This window comes from Agrilus planipennis, unplaced genomic scaffold, assembly GCF_000699045.2.
Source record: "Agrilus planipennis isolate EAB-ADULT unplaced genomic scaffold, Apla_2.0 scaffold362, whole genome shotgun sequence".
NCBI classification, from domain to species: domain Eukaryota; kingdom Metazoa; phylum Arthropoda; class Insecta; order Coleoptera; family Buprestidae; genus Agrilus; species Agrilus planipennis.
Genome location: NW_020442407.1, coordinates 133,610 through 152,175, shown reverse-complemented (window position 1 = coordinate 152,175; position 18,566 = coordinate 133,610).

Here is an 18,566-nt window from a genome sequence, read left to right as displayed (position 1 = left end):
GTAACAGATTTAACAGTTACACGTTTACGATCGATGACGTTTCGTCGCTTACCTACTCCTCTGTTCTAGAATCTTACCCTACTGATATTTTTGTAATTTTTGATACAAATAAATATAATATTAATGATTTTTTAAGTGAACTCAATTCTAAATTCAAAAGCATTAAATTTACAATGGAAATAGAAAAGAAAGAACAATTGGCATTTTTAGATGTTTTAGTTANGATGACGTTTCGTCGCTTACCTACTCCTCTGTTCTAGAATCTTACCCTACTGATATTTTTGTAATTTTTGATATAAATAAATATAACATTAATGATTTTTTAAATGAACTCAATTCCAAATCCAAAAGCATTAAATTTACAATGGAAATAGAAAAGAAAGAACAATTGGCATTTTTGGATGTTTTAGTTATCAGAAATAACAGTAAATTAGAAGTTGACGTTTTCAGAAAGGAAACTAACACGAACCGGTTCATACACCTGATTCCAATCATTGTCTCTAGCACAAGTTGGCTGCGATAAAATTTCTCATCAATTGATTAATTAAATTTCCTTTGAATAAAGATAGGTTCAACAAAGAAATATCTTTAATCAATGATACAGCGAATAACAACGGTTTCCCTTATGAAATTGTCAATAAAATATTAAGAAAACTAAAATTTAGGGCCTATAATAAAAATATTACAACTTTATCAAGTCCACCGCAAACTAAACAAAAATTTTTTACATTACCTTTTCACCATATAGCTTCAGGAATAGACAAAATTTTTAAAGCCCTATAGCTTCAGGAATAGACAAAATTTTTAAANTTTCCTTTGAATAAAGATAGGTTCAACAAAGAATTATCTTTTATCAAAGATATAGCGAATCACAACGGTTTCCCTTATGAAATTGTCAATAAAATATTAAGAAAACTAAAATTTAGGTCCTATATTAAAAATATTACAACTTTATCAAGTCAACTTCACTAGGATTGTTGGACAAACAATACGTGCAATTTCCACAAGATACAAAGAACATATCGCTCACTTTAGATTAAATAGGATTGATAAATCTAGTGTTGCCTAGCATATTTTTAATACAAATCACCCTATAGGCCCTAAATGCTTAAAGTTAATAAAAGAAGTCTCTTGCAAATCATAACTTGGCGCTTGGGAAAGGTTATACATTCAAAAGAATAAAAATAATCTTATGAATTTAGATGATGACCTAATTCCTAGTTCAGTTCTGTTTCAACTATTGCAATAGGTTTAATTGATTATAATAAGTTAAGCTATTTCCCTTCTCCCTTACAGTTTTCGTTTGTTGAATACGTAGGAAAAACTGGCCCAATAGGCCTTCCGAACTGCTGGTATTGAACGCGCTCGTTTACTGTATTTTCCCCTCTTCCCAGATTAGGTAGGTTGTGATGAAGCATGCGTTTTTTACATAAAATTGGATCAAAAAGCCCTTATGAATTGTACTAACGGTTATTGACACACACATTTCCTCCAAATCTAATTCCTCACTTGTTTATCGAAGCATACATTTGTAGAGCTATTTTTCATAGCCAAAAAGTTTTTTGTGGTAATTAGGGGTGAGTCTTCTTTTTAATTTTTTAATTAATTAACAGATTTGATCTATAGAGTAGACTGTTAAATGAACTAGAAAATGTATGGGCTTATATACTAATTAGAGGTATCATGGCCGGTGGTATGATCCATAGGTAGGGGCAAAGGTCGCCGGATGTAACTGCAAACTGAGTAATAGCGCTGACACACTTAATAGAATTAAGACAGAAACTCCATTAGATTCAGATAACCTCGACACCAACATATTAAAAATTTCATCTTATCCAGAAACTTACCCAGATTTTTTAGAGTCACTAGGAAAAACTATTACTATATACAATGGATTAATCGAAGTAAATGGAAACTTAGAAACAACTAATGATAACATTTTAGTCTGCATTACCAAGGATTTAGATTCACAAGATAAGAGCTTTAATAATATTGTTAATAAATACAATAACTTTAATAAAATAATTGAGTTTAAAGGTCATCATCATCATCATAAGGTCGTCAGTCCTAAGACTGGTTGAACACGTACCTCCACTCTTTCCTATCCTGACCTAAACTTCGCATTTACCTAAAACTAGAATAGCCCACATCCTTAACTATTTGCGAACATCTAATCTAATCTAGGTCTACCTCTACCCCTCCTAACTCCTGTTTCTGCCTCTAATATGTCTTTGACTAGACCTTCATGCCTGAGAAGGTGTCCTACCAACCTATCTCGTCTATTTTTTATTGACTTCCATAGAGTCCTCTGTTCTCCTATTCTTTCTAATACCTCTTCATTTGTAACCTTTTCTACCCACGTTATCCTAATCATCCGCCTATAACACCACATTTCGAACGCTTCGACATGGTAATTACTACGGATAAATTGTCTTACCAAGAGATATTTGATTTAATTATTAAATTAAGACAAGTAGTAGTAGATAGGAAAATTAATTTGATAATTCTAAGGAAGGTTAGGTCAGAACTTCGATAAATTAAAATGAGAAATGGTTAAGTCAATTTTAAGACACGTCTTCAGGAAAACGGATATTAAAATTACAATATATCACAGCTCTCTTATCGAAACTAATCCGACAGAAATATCACAAATCTTGTATGAAAATCATTCCAGTCATATTTCTGGTCACTCTGGTTTAAATAGGACTTATAGTCGAATTAAACAAAACTTCAAATGGAAAACTATGAAAAAGGATATCCAAAATTATATAAAAAACTGTGAATCATGTCAGAAAAATAAACTTGTTAGGAAAAAGATTGTTCTACCCATGGAAATTACATCCACCACTTATGTTCCCTTCGAGAAAGTAGCTCTCGATATTGTAGGTCCATTTCCGCTTTCTGAATCAGCCATGACGTTGCAGGACGATTTTATGAAATTCTGACAAGCATTTGCGATTCTTAATCACGAATCTATTATAGTTGCTAAAATCCTTATTCAACAAGTCATCTATATAGGCTATGTGCAGGGGGGCGGAGTTACAGATATTATCGATGCAAGCGCTCGAGGTGAGAAATATTCAAACTTTTACACTCCAATTTTCTGTGTACGTTAACAGACATTGTTACTAGTTCGTTTCAAGAAGTTAGAGATATGCCCCTTCCCTTTATTAGGATGCGCCGTAGTTATTCGTAGTCATGCTCGGCCACTACAGTCATTTCACAACCCTGCCGGTTTGTAACTTTCATCTGGTATTTCCAAAATGTAGGTAGGTTTGCCGGCAGTATCTGTACATGGTCCAGTTCATTTATGTTCAATGTACACGTATATTGTATTATTAGTAAATAAGAGTCCCATCTATGTATTCCGATCCGACGGGTCTCCTCTACAAACTAGAGTGGGTAGATCGGCTTGCGAGTTTCAATGATTTAGGGAGCCGAGTCATAGGTTCAACCATAATGGAGGGGTTCTTAAAGAGAAACCAGACTAAGACAAGTCCCTGAAAGAGGGCAGCAGCTCTTTCAGTACTCAGGGTGGTAGAAATCACGAGGATCGGTATGGCAATCTGATGCACAATACTGCGATGTGGAAGGCAACGTGAAACCACCACATTATGATACCGAGTACAACGTACAAATTATAAATTGAATGATGGCGTCCTCTGGGTTAAAGCACTCCGGACGTAAACTAGACCCCCATTCGGATGTCCGGGCGGGGACTACCTCGAGGGAAGTCATCAATAAGTGCAATAGGGATAGGTGCAATGTTTCACGGGTCGGAGAGTGGAATGTTAGAAATATCAATATAGTAGGAAAATTAGACAATTTAAAAATAGAGATGGATAGATTAGAATTAGATGTAGTAGATATTAGTGAAGTCCGTTGGCCCGAAGCTGGAGACTTCTGGAGTGGGTACTTTAGAGTAACATATACAAGATCGGTGGAAGGTAATTCGGGGATAGGAATTGTAATGCGCAGGAAAGTAGGGCAGAGTGTAGAAAGTTATTTATAAAAAAGCGATAGGATAGTTATGGTTAAATTAAACTCAAAGCCGGTAAGAACGATATTAGTGCAGGTCTACATGCATACATCATCTTACAGTGATGAAGGCGTAGAAGCAGTTTATGCAGATATAGAAGACGTGTTAAGTTTAGTGAAAGGACAGGAAAACCTAATAGTTTTAGGAGATTTCAACGCAGTAATAGCTGAAGGTAAAGTGGGTGAAATAGCAGGTTCTTTTGCATTAGGCAATAGAAATGATAGGGGAGATAGGTTGATAGAATTTTGCGATAAACATAACTTAACCGTCGCGAATACTTTATTCAATCATCATGTTAGGAGGCGCTATACGCGGAAGATGCCAGGTGATTTAGGGAGATATCAGTTAGATCACATACTTGTTAGGCAAAGATTTAAAAATCAAGTGAAGGACTGTAGGAGTTATCCAGGAGCAGACGTAGATAGCGATCATAACTTAGTAGTTATGAAGACCAATCTTAAATTCAAAATTCTGAAAAAGAGGGAAGGTAGGACACGTCTCGACTTAGAAAAGCTAAAATGTAACGAAACGCGTGATAGGCTAGGTAAAAGGACAGACAAAATACTAAAAGCGACGGGAGAAGCGAATGACGGGTGTTTCAACTTTCGATTGAGTTCAATAGTTAGAAATTTAAATGTATACACTTCAAAGTTGCTTTTGTGTTCAGTTTTACAATTTGATTGCATTTCTCTACAATTTCCTTTGTCGATGTAGTTCATCATAAAATCTATTGTAGTGCACTTTCCTTTGTTGAATGTTTGAAGAACTTAGGTTTATTAGTTAATTGCCCTGTTTAATGTATTTCTAAACATGTTATAATATCTAAGTACTAATAGTGGAACCACTGCGGTTTCTGTTAACTGAACGTCAGTCTATTCATCCCTCTAGACTACGTCACTTGTGTATTATTAGTAGCTCATACCCTCCACTTTCTTTTTCTTTGAAACCAACCGAAAATACTTTTCTAAATTTTAACTAGGATAAGAAATTATAACTGGTAAGACCAGTATCGAATCAGCATCAATATCGTTCAAACCATATTCGAGTTATCTTTATCTGTCGAACAATCATCAATCTCAATATTTTCAATTATCAATAACAACAATAATACAGTTAACCATCTCGATTAAATTAAGTCAGTTTGTATAAAGTATAAATACGTTATTAAATGTATATGTTAGGCCCGAAGACCGAAAACGCTCAGTGGCCGGAAAAAACAGCCAGAACGCGTTCTGGCTGCCTTTAAACGCACAGGACGCGTTCTGGCTGTTTTTCAACGCTCGCAACGCGTTCTGGTAACGGTTAAACAGCCAGAACGCGTTTTGTCAATTGTTGTCGGGTATACAGTTAAAATTTTCTTCCTAGAACTGAAAAACGATTAGAAGAAATTTAATATTGTTGAAATGATTCGGCGAAAAAAACCGAACCCAACACTACTTATTTTTTTTATGGTTTATTGGTCATCAGACTGCAAGTTTTCGCATCTTTTCAATGTAACCATCAGTTCGTTACATAGAATTATACAACGAGTATCTATTTTTCTAAGTAACATGCCACCACATATTATTATGTGGCCAGATGATGAAGAAAAACGCGTAATCGAACAGCATTTTTGGGGAAATGACTTCCCAGGAGTTATTGGGGTGATTGATGGGAGTCATATAAAAGTGGATAAGCCACAACTTGATCCTGACTCATATATAAATCGAAAAGGGTTTCATTCAATACAGGCATGTATAGAAATATGAAACCCATTCAGAAGTCATATAAATTTATTTATAGATTTTAGATGCAGGTAGTTTGTGATCACACTCATATCAGTTCATGATGCTAGGGTGTTCCGAAATTCATTTTTAGCCATCAATCTACCAGAGAGATGTGGTCAATTCTATTTCTTGGGTGACAGTGCTTACCCTTTGTCAGCAAACTTGATGGTCCCATTTAGAGATCAAGTACATCTTACTCCTCGGCAAATAAATTACAACGTACAATTAGCAAAAAATCGTTATTTAATTGAACATACATTTGGAATTTTGAAACAAAAGTTTCGGTAACTCTAGCATTTTAAATTAAGAAGAGTAAGATATATTGCTCATTTAATACGGATCGCATGTGTTTTGCACAATATTTGTTTAAATGATGACCTTCCTGTTGAGTTAACGGCCCCAATAGGGATGTCCTGCCACCAATTGCAATTCAACCACCTGATGATGATGAAGCAGGTGAATGGGATGCTAATGATAGACAAGTGAGGGACAACTTAGTAGCCACTTTTAGGCTTGCTTGAACTTACTGCCAATTAGTGCTATGTTATGCACATGACATTCCCCAATGTTAATAAATTGTCAATTTAATAAATATGCAATTGCAAAGACAAGCTTATTTCTTTTCCATGAATAAGTGATTGTATGACTATTTGCTCATTATTCTTGCATTACAGTGGAATCACAATTCAATTAAATATCGTAGTATGGAGATAAATTATAATGATTTAACAAAGCAAACTAACAAAACTAGAAATATTAATTTGTAAAATATCAAACGTAATAACTATTGAACTATCTTTAAGCACATACATTTCAAATTATTGATATATTTAACACAATTATATAGCTTTATAACACTTATTTAACTACGTAAACAACAAATACTTGCTGATTTATGCCTTAACCATGTTGCTTCAATTCTTGCGGCATTCACAAACTAAGCTGTTTTGTTTTCTTAAAATTTCACTTCGCTCTTTTAAAACAGCGAGCTAGATGCAGTAATTGTCGGGTGTGGCTCTTCAATTTCAGCACCTTCCACGTCGATCCTTTCAGAGGTCTGCAATACTGGGACATCTACTGTTGATGAATCTAATACTACTTCAGGAGTACAACTTCTTTGTGACCAAAAGTCTTTTCAGTTTCAGCAACATATTCAAAAAATTTTGCACCTCTTCCAGTTGCTCTTTTATTGTTTACGTATTTTTTGTAGTTGCGGTCCATAAATTTCCAACGATTTTCATAGCTACTTGGTGAAACTATAACGTTTAAATCCTGATGGAGCTATTGTGCAATAATTTTCCACATTTGTTTTAATTTTACTGCTCCCTACCATAGGTTTATAAGTCCCATACAACGAAATAAGTGATTTCGTGTAATTTGCCGTCCATTTTATTTCATCCCGCGGCTCTTCCTCAATTATGATGAAGTCTTCTAATCCTTAATAATTACGCAATTCGTATATAAATACATTTCGCTGTAATCACTTACTTTCCAACACACTTTCCATTTTTGTGAATAAGAACATTAACTGTTCCGAATTGAACGTTTGTATAAGAACAATTAGATTAATTCGTTTAAGTTTATTGTATTTTTAGATTAAGATGTTTAAAAATTATCATAGTAGGTAATATTTCGATTATTTGATACATACTTCTTACAATAACATCTTGCTTTCGTTATTGGTTCCGGATGTCGTTTACAACTTTCGTTTCCCTTAAACTGATCTTCCGAGAAGTACCTACCATGAATACCGATCCTCAGAAATTCATTTGTATTGTTCACAACTTCTCTCTGCACTCCCCGCAACTTTCGAACCCTAACACCCTTAGTCTATAAGTTTGTAATTTTTGTACAGTCCATTTTAGTCTTCTGTCGCGAAAAGTCATTTGTAAATTCATTTAAGTAAACATTCAAAACCAAATTGTGGCGTCTAATTAATTTTAGGTGCTACGCAATAATACAAAAAATATAATAATAGTTTCTTCGTATATTGCTAAAGTATACAACTCAAACATTAACGTTCTTTTAAATTTATGCTGGTCCACTAGGTTATATTCTGGTTTTGCTTACGTATGGGTGTCGTATAGGTATGTTCCCATAGATACCATATATATTGTTCACAGACTGCACTTACTTTTTCTGCAATTCACTGTTCCAACAAATGCGTACAGAATTACTTCAGAATTCATAATTATCAGTCCTGCGCACTAGATCAGTTCTGAATCGGTTGATAGCCACTCCTGAATTTCTTGTTGGAACAAACTTTTAGTGAGGTTAGGTATAAGCTTAGATTAGTTGAAGACGTGTACTCCATGACGTAAATAAAGTCTAAAGAATTGTTTTCTGTATTTGGTTCCCTGTTTATCATAGATTGTCACCGGTCCGCCCCTCCAATAGTCCCAACGGTGGGGCCACCTCAACCCTGTCCACCGGTAACAGTTTCTGGCGCCCAACGAGGGGCCTAGGCTCCATCAACCGGAGACGGAACTCCAGACGGAGTCCCAACCCTCAAAGAAACCACCTACCACCGCAACGGCCACCATCCACCTTTGCAGCGGACGGATTGTGACCAAAACCATGCTGATCCCAGTTCGGCGCCTGGGAATCTCATCCAACCGAACACCAGCGATGGCCAGGCCACGACTGTTTCCGTAGCCATGGGCCTACCTCCGACTGGATTCCTTCAGAAACTCAAGGACTACTTCGCACTCCAACACATCCACCCCGACCTGTGTTGGCTGAACAGGTAGAAGAAATGTGGGCCCAAAGGATCATCGAACCAGCTACCTCTAATTACATTTACCCGGTAGTCATCGTTCCGAAGAAAGACGGCACTCATCGCTTTTGTGTTGACTACCGAAGGCTCAACGCCCACACTGAGGACGACCACATCCCCTACCCCTCATCGAGGAGACTATTTGGGATATAGGTACAGTGACGATATTCATCACCTTAAATATTCGATCTAGTTCCTGGCAGGTTCCTCTGGATCCTGAGTCACTGCCACTCACCGCCTTCAGCACACCCGACGGCGCCCTATATCAGTTTACGGTCATGCCGTTCGAACTCAAGGGAAGCCCAGCCACATTCCAAGCTGCTTATGATGTAGGAGGTTCTTACTGAGCATCTACGACACTTCGCGATGGTATTACTCGACGATGTAATCATTTATTCATTCACTTGGGAGGACCACGTTCGCCACGTCCGACAAGTCCTGAAGAGCCTCCGTGAATACAACCTCCAATGCGCACTACCTAAGTGTCACTTCAGCAAGCGAGAAATCACGTACTTGGGCCACGTAATTGGCAAAGATGGAAACCGACCCCAGGAGCATCATCTACAACAAATACAGGAAACCGATCCTTCACGAAATCGGAAGCAATTACGCCAGTTCTTAGGCGCCTGCAACTGGCTGCGAGATTACGTACCCCACGGAGATAGGCGTCCCAGTGACGGACCTGCTGAATCCCAAAAGAAAGTGGACCTGGTCCAAAGAACAGCAGAACGCCTTTAACACCACAAAGCAAGCCCTGGACACTACACTGGCTTACCGCCATCTACCACCCTCGCGCTAATTCGGTCGAACGCCGCAACCTAGAATTAAAGAAGGGCTTGCGCATCCGCCTCAACAACCGCCAACCGAAGATCAGGAACCTTCATCACCCACAGGTTCTGTTCAGCTTACTCCGCAGATGCAACGCCGCCACAGGCCGAACACCCAGCTAAGTGGTGCTTGGACAACAGATCTCAACCCCGGGCCAATGGCGAGACCATCAGATGAACGACGCCGACCGCGCCCAACAAGAACAACGCGTCCGCAGGAGTATACGCCAGTATCAGCAAGTCCGAGCCCGAGTCGTCACTTTGTCGTGATGGGGGGCCCCAACCTAGCTAGCTGGAGATACCTTAAAAATGCTTGTCAGGTGCTCAGAACTACCACCAAAATTTGCTATGAATGTGGGCCTAAAAAGTATGAAGGTTACTGCTTCAGCCCCTTCGGATAGGGCAGAGCCGGCAGGGATGGAGGTTCAAGGGCAGGCCCCCGCCAGGTCGTTATCAAGCAACTGCACTGAATCGACGAGTGAGAGTGAGGCATCCTTACGCCGGTGTGGGGTGTCTGGCAGAGCTACCTGTCAGCGAAGGGCTTGTTCATCTGATGGCGAATCCGAGGCTGTAGAGAAGTCCGAAGGGACCGCATTACGCAGGGTGAAGGAGGGTCATTGAGACGAAGACCTCCGCAAAGGCAGAGGAACTGCTAAAGAGCGATGAGCTCAAGAAGCAGGGACCCACGGCCGCCACCCCGCAAAACATAGGGCCGAAGGTCCTGATCAAGGATGTCCTATCTGCCCTAACAGACCAGGAGATCCTTAGGGATCTCCAGGCCAAAAACCTGGAGGGAGTGGTTTCACCCGAGGAGTTCGCCTCCCGGCTGTGGCTGTGGCAAAGAGGGACACCAGCGAAAGGCCTGCGACAGGCCCATTAGCTGTGTGAACTGTCGGGCCCGGAAATTGCCACACGGTCACCTGACCAAGGCAAGATCCTGCCCCACATTCAAAATGGCAGTGCAGGATAGAGAAAGTAGATACGCGTGATGCCTAACACGTATGCTTATGCGTGAGAACGGGATCAGTGTTGCCTTGCTACAAGAGCCACACGCCGTGGATGGCGGCGTTCGAGGATTGGCCTCGGGGATGGTGATTGTGGGAAAGCAGGGTGGAGAAGATCCAAAAGCGTTTGTAGTGATAGATAGCTGTAAGGTCGACGTAGTCGATCTAAGCCAAGACCTGACCAAATGTGAGGCGCTTGCCTATCTGAGCGGCCCGTTCGGGGAACTGTATGTCTGTTCCCAATACTGTCAGTTCGCAGGCGATATTTAGGACAGTATACGCAGTATCGAGCGGATCGTGGACAGAAGCAGCCGGAGAGCGCTGCTGATCGGCTTTGACGCCAACGCTGAGTCACACCTGTGGCACAGCAAAGGCATGACGGACCGAAGTGTAAAGGTTGTGAGAGGGGAGAGCTTAGAACAGGTGATCCTGGCCCATGAGTTAGAGGTTCTAAACGTACGGTCGGAAACGTCTACATACGAGACGGCCGTAGCGGAGAGCGATATTGACGTCACCCTCGCAAGGGGCCTGCGCGGAAATGTCGCATGGAGAATAAAACCAGCCTAGTCCTCTAGCGATTACAATCCCATCCTGATTGAGATCACTGTGAGTGCAGCCAACAATACCACCGGAGTCAGTCCTATGGCTGACTTCGAGATGCTACCTCCTGCTAGGGCAATACCTCCCTGGTGGACGAACGACCTCCGAAACCAAAGGAACGACCTGAGGCGTAGGAGGAAACGAGTCCAGAGAGCACGAAGGAGAGGAGATTCGGACCTGCAAAGGGCTTACAGAGAGGGTATCCGCTCCTACACGAAAGCAGTGAGAGCCGAAAAGGAAAGGAGTTGGCGGGAGTGTGTCAATGTAGAGGGCAACCGCGACCCGTGGGGACAGGTCTACAAGATCTGCCGCGGGAAAAACAAGAGCGTAGCGCTAGGTGAGATCAGGGTAGACGACGAAGTCGGCTGAACCTGGAGAGAGAGTACTGAGCTGTGGTGTGGTTCCCAGAAGGTACTCAACCGGATCGAGGGGAGCCTGAGTACAGGAGGCCCGATGAGCATTTTGAGAAGGAGAAAGTTGAGACTGCAGGTTACAGTGGCAACTTAGGAGAGTAATTACCATATTCAAGTCCCCCGGATCGTATAGGCCTGTGTGTCTGTTACCGGTTTTGGGGAAGCTCCTAGAGAGACTGATGGTTTTCCGACTGCGAGCGAAGCTGGGCAACCAGCAATGTGAAAAGCAGTTCGGTTTCACCGAAAGTGCCTGGCATGAAGTGAAGCGGACGGTGAAGAGGTCCAAAAAACGTTACGTACTAGGCTTGTTTATCGACTTCTCAAGCGCGTTTAACAACTTGCATTGGAGCCGCATTGTCGCGAGGCTCCAACGAGTAGGGTGTGAAGAGTTAGCCCTGTGGCGAAGCTACTTCCACGATAGAGAAGTTATTTGTATCAAGTATAGTTACAGAGACAATGTCCACTGCGATGCACAAACGCAAACAGAAATTCCTAAAATCGATGGAAAAAAAAATTGCCGATGACAGAAAATTTAATGAAATAGGATGCAATACAGATAATAATAATAATAATAATAGATGTTGCAGTACCAAAAACTGAAAATCTTAAACAAAAACATATTGAGAAAATTCAAAAATATATTCCATTAGCAGATGAAATAAAAGACATGTGGAATCAGAACACAGTTCGAATTATTCCAATAATAATATCATCAATAGGCGTTATACCTAAAACATTACACGCTAGCCTAGCCGAGTTGAAACTGCATAAGTTTACGTACATAAGTCTACAGAAATCGGTAATCCTTGATACATGCGGAATAGTGCGTAGATTTCTTAACAGTACTGACATATCCCCCTTTTCAGAAAACACAACAGGTTAAATAAGAAGCAGAGTTTTTAATACTCACTGATCATATTTTAGGGCAAGAAGAACCGTNCGCAAACGTTCGATCTTGAATTGAATTGGTAAATGTTAATTTATTACCTTCAATGTAAAAGATATCGTAAAATTCTAAACAAATCGCCAAACAGCCCTTTCGTTGATTTTTCGAAACCGAAATTTTGATTTAAAAACGCGCGAATCCCTTCCCAGTAGGTAAGATTCCTATTTAAAATTAAGTTCACGTCTCTACCCCTTCATTTAGTAGACACCATCATTAAAAGTGGTTTAAAATTGTTATGTGCGTTACTCATTACGTAATTGACCCAGTTTATAAGGTGAGGAACAGGAATGTTATCCCCATCAAACTCAGGGATGGTTTTTAATAAATAATCGAACATAATTTTTGAGTCTAATGTGGATCTAGATTCTAGTTCAGTTCCACTACCTGCCTGACCTTGTTCCATTTTAGTTTTGGATTCTAAATGAACTGGCTCAGTAATATTTCCTAAATCGGAATAATAAGAGTTCGAATTTGTGTCCTCCGTGGAAAACCAGGAAGAGATTGAGGGATACAGTTTGGGATCTATGGCTAATTGAGCAATAAGGTACTTACAGTAGCGTAATTGCGAGGAATTGCAACATCAAGGTGCCGTACCGAAGTCGTGAATGTCTTTGTTCTGATACTTCCAAAGGAGGTTGACACTTACCGGGAAGCTGGTGGTCCTGCAGCTGTCTGAAGATGACGGATTTGTCTTCTTTTTATCGTTTTGTATTCCTTGGATCAGTTGTATCCCATCCTTGTCGCCAATTTTTGTTACGTGGTGGAATAAAACTTAAGTTTTTAATATAAATTGCTTCACGCACTAACACACACGCAACAATGTTTAGTTCTAGATTCAATCTTTAATCAGATGAATTCATAGATTTATCTAGGTAATGTTCTTTTAATAAGATCAACACTTATTTAAGTAACCCACGGGCACTTCGTTGTCATACTCTCGTGCAAGAGCATTTATCCGTCGCAACTTTGGGGGTTGGATATGGCTTAATACTGGGAGCCACTGCATGGGGGTCGACTTAATGACACCAGCGATCATCCTCATGGTGTTATTCAATTGCGCGTCCACCTTCTTTACGTGCTGACTGTTAAGCCAAAATGGGGCACAGTATTCAGCTGTCGAGTAGACAAGTCCCAGAGCGGAGCAGCGTAGTGTGGAAGTTCATCGGCTTTACCAATTATTACGATATGCCTTTGTTCTGTGAACGGATGCCCTACAAGCCATTCGACTTCCTGGGATTCATCGGGTACAACATGAATTTTAATTTTTGCTGAAATTCCGTCTATGTTCAAAAGAACAGTGAACAAACCCAAAGGTTTTACGATTCCCTCCCGTAGCCAATCAGTGATTGTGGTTCACATTCGTAAAACGAAAATCCCAATCTATCAGCCGTGGTTTTACATATTGTCACACAACTACTGCCAAGATCAATGTAACATCTTATTAACGTATGCGTCTTAAAAATTTTTGGAGTGCGTGCCTGCAGCTTCCTCAATAATTTTTCAAACGTGTCCCTCTGCCCTGAATTGCTACTGGATACCTCGTTTTGCTGATTTCTGCTTGGATTTTTCGAAGGGCATTCCCTTGCATAATGATCTTGCGGGCATTTAAAACATTTCACCACTCGCCTTTTGTTGTTCATAACATCAAACGACCTTGATCTATCACCACTTCTTTCTTGATTCACAATCATAGGAGGCTTAGTTGTTTCAGTATTTCGATAGATATGCTTTAATCCGCTTTTCAACTCTTGTAGCAGCTGGCTTGTATTACTTTATTTTATTTAATGGGCCAAGATAATCTCGAGATCGTGCGTTGTTTAAACCATCCACTATCCATTCGATTGTTTCTGTAGTCAATTCACATTTATTGTAACGTGCCAATTTTTCAAAAAAGTATTCCGTCAAATTCTGACCATTCCGCCATCGATAGTTCTGAGCTTCCAATCATTTAGTTATTATGCTTTCACTTGTACCAAAATCTTCTATTGTTGAAATGAACAATCAAGACCTTGTATGAATCTTTATTACTGATATGTCATCTGATTAATGAGTCATTAATGTAATTAATTGCCACTTGGTGTTATAATAACATCTCGATTTTTCTATCCTGGTTATAGTACAATACGTGTGTTGCTCCAATTCATTTTTTTGAATAAATGTAACTGAACTGGAAACTCCTGCCTTGTGTTTGATTGATCCTACGCGGACTTTAACAAGTTATGGGCCCAATGAGTGACTTTGAAATTGAAAACAACAATAACTTTATTATAAAAAATAATATAGAGAATTGAACAGAAACGTTCATAAAAAGGATCTTTCTCTCAACGTAGACCAATACATCGAAAAGGTTAAGAAGTTCACTTACATTGATAGGACCGTTACAATCATCGTCCAGGAGGTAGTGTCACCAACACTTCTCCACTAGTTACTCTTTTTCCCTTCGCGTTCCCGAGTCAACTGATTGCGACCAGACTATCGATCCCCGTTTACGCGCTAAACTTTTTTGATGAACCAGTGATTATTTGTACATAGTTCAACATTCACTGGTTCTAGAAGTTTCTTTGGTTTAGCTGATTTAACTAAAAAACTGACGAAGTCCTTTTTGATGACTTCGCGAAGTTCAATTACCTTCACAGTGACCAGAACTATGGAACTGGCTTCTGCTTGTACAAAGATAATTATTTTCGCTTACTGCTTCGTTGCTGCGGAATGCCAAATACGCTTACTTTACAAGTAAATCAACTCGATAACTGTTTTATGAATGTGAAAAGAATAGCAACGTTATAAGTACGAGTATATAGTATATATAGAAATATTTAGTTAACTTTGAAATATGTTTTAAAGTCTCAAATGGTTTTTTGAGTTTCCTTAAAACTTCACTGAGTGACAATATTTAACATTGATGATGCGCCACTGAGTTAAAGTTCCAATAGACAGTTTTGACCAATATTAGGAAAAGTGTTTTTACTTAATTTTGACATATATCCATTTCCCATTGCTATCTTCTGCGGAAACGGTAAACCCGACTTAAACGACTTTTTCTCTCCATTTATAAAAGAAGTTAATACCATGACACAATCAGGATATGAACAACCTACTCAGCAAAAGTTATGTGTTTTACATGTGATGTTCCAACGGGAGCATACATTAAATGTGTCAAAGGTTACAATGGCAAATACGGTTGCGAAAGATGTACATAAGGGCAGTATTACCAGGGCAAAAAGCTGTTTAAAGAAACTGACGCTCCTCTAATGATAATTTTATATCACAAGAACAACCAATACACCATAATGGAGTCACCACTCTTCTACAAATCATGAATTTTAATTGTGTCTTCTGTTGTCCTTGATTTAATGCATTTATGTTTTCTTGTATGCTTTCCAATACCTCTTCATTTCTAACCTTTTCTACCCACGAAAAGGAGAACAGAGGATTCTATGGAAGTCAATAAAAAATAGGCGAGATAGGTTGGTAAGACACCTTCTCAGGCATGAAGGTCTAGTCAGAGACATATTAGAGGCAGAAACAGNCACTAAACTGCCTGCAACTACAATGTTGGCTAAAGAATTAAGCTGGAGTCAGGAAATGGAGATACATGGGAATGTGACTATTATTATCATCCCGACCCAACAAATTGTTCAGACACCATCTACGCCATAGATTCTATGGGCTTACCTAATGGGAATGAATCTGACACCGTATGGGCGTTCAAGGCTACTGTCGACCGGCCGACTAACCACCGTCTCAAGAACGTGTCGCCAGTACCAACTAACAACAACCAACCACGATGCCGTATTCATCGGACTTTCCACCATGCTTTGTCGCACCCTCATATAGATATCGGTGTAAAGGCTACAGAAATTTACTCTCGACTCGACTTTCGATGTAAACGGACCACTCCAGCAGCGACGAACATCGACGTCGTAGGAGTTACGACGTAGCTTTTATCCGCCACGTTAAAAATTTTCCTTTCAGGTGGAGCAGCAGCCCAGTCGATTATTAAGTATAGAAACCAATTTTTTCCTGTGATTAATTAAATAGCAATTCTTTGGGATGAAGTACACAATGTACCTCTGAACTTATCCAACACACCACACCCAACCCAACCTGAAGTAACTTAACAAAACTTTCTTTTTTCGTGAACCAGCACGATTTCGCAATAGTACGTTCACTCTCGTACGTTTACTATTCTAGGAATAACTACCCCTAAGAGCCTCGCACTCTTAGAGGGAATTTCCCTTGCAGATACTATGACTTAGCGAGCAAGCTTCAATTCAAACTTCTTATTCTCAACAAGTTCATACATCTGCAGAATCAGCCTCAATCCCCATGTCCGAGGATACAGAGTCTAGCACTTTATCAGCCGTCGTTCCCTCCCAGACTTAAGCCACAGATCCAGAACCACCATCCGTCACCGCCTTAGATTCCTAGACGAATTCAAGGTTGAATTGTCAACTTCGTCAAGACAGGGATCTTCATGGCGCCCTTCATAGGGTCGGCGAAGCCATCTCCATGGACGTAATTCAGCTCGAACTGACCCATAGAGGTTTCTCTATTGAAAGGTAACAAAATCTGGCCAATAGTGTCCGTCCGTTTGGACAGGTCAGCCGCAAAGTCAAAGTTAATCATAGAACTTGGCAAGCTCTGTGAGCTGAACGTTAGACTTGAGCCAAAAAGAGCCATTAAAGTTCTTCCACGACCAACTACTGCATGGGTCTGCTCCATCTGCGGTCGTAACCACGATACCGCCAGATGTAAGGGTAAAAAGGCCGTCACCTCCTCCTACGCAAATTGCAACCACTGTGCCACTAAGCGCGGCTGCCCCAAGGCTCTACAAAGAATAGCAGCAATTAAGAAAACCGCCACTCCTCTTCCCACTACAGCCGCTCCAAAAAGCGCTCAGCTAGTCCCCGTCTCCCAGTTACCTCCATAAAGACGGCCCCTCAAAATTTCACATCAGGGCAGTGAGATCAGGCCCCCCACCTAGCACCGTCAAACAAAAACTCCATGTCATTGTGCAAACGATGATCGCCGCATTGTCGTCGCTCTCCAAACATAGTTCAGTGGATAAAATAATCTTAGAGTAATTACCTGGAAAGCTCAACGTATTAGAGATAAACGGACTGACCGCGAGCACCTTCTACAGGAAAAGTTAATCGGTGTTGCCTGCATTACCGAAGTCTAACTTTTCGTCCCGAACTTCACAATATCACCAACATCCGCCCGTTCAGAAACCAGTAGTTATTTGTACATAGTTCAACATTCACTGGTTCTAGAAGTTTCTTTGGTTTAGCTGATTTAACGAAAAAACTGACGAAGTCCTTTTTGATGACTTCGCGAAGTTCAATTACCTTCACAATGACCAGAACTATGTAACTGGCTTCTGCTTGTACAAAGATAATTATTTTCGCTTACTGCTTCGTTGCTGCGGAATGCCGAATACGCTTACTTTACAAGTAAATGAACTCGATAACTGTTTTATGAATTTGAAAAGAATAGCAATGTTATAAGTATATATATATGGAAATATTTAGTTAACTTTGAAATATGTTTTAAAGTCTCAAATGGTTTTTTGAGTTTCCTTAAAACTTCACTGAGTGACAATATTTAACATTGATGATGCGCCACTGAGTTAAAGTTCGAATAGATAGTTTTGGTCAATATTAGGAAAAGTGTTTATACTTAATTTTAACATATATCCATTTCCCATTGCTATCTTCTGCGGAAACGGTAAACCCGACTTAAACGACTTTTTCTCTCCATTTATAAAGGAAATTAATACCATGATACAATCAGGATATGAACATAATAGTAACACCTACTAAGAAAAAATTATGTGTTTTACATGTGATGTTCCAACGGGAGCATACATTAAATGTCTCAAAGGTTACAATGGTAAATACGGTTGCGAAAGATGTACTCAACAAGGGCAGTATTGCCAGGGCAAAAAGCTGTTTAAAGAAACTAACGCTCCTCTAATGATAATTTTATATCATAAGAATAACCAGAACACCATAATGGAGTTACCACTCTTCTACAAATCATGAATTTTAATTGTGTGTCTTCTGTTGTCCTTGATTCAATGCATTTATGTTTCCATANTCTCGGAAGCGTTTTATTGACTTCCATAGAGTCCTCTGTTCTCCTATTCTTTCCAATACCTCTTCATTTCTAACCTTTTCTACCCACGAAAAG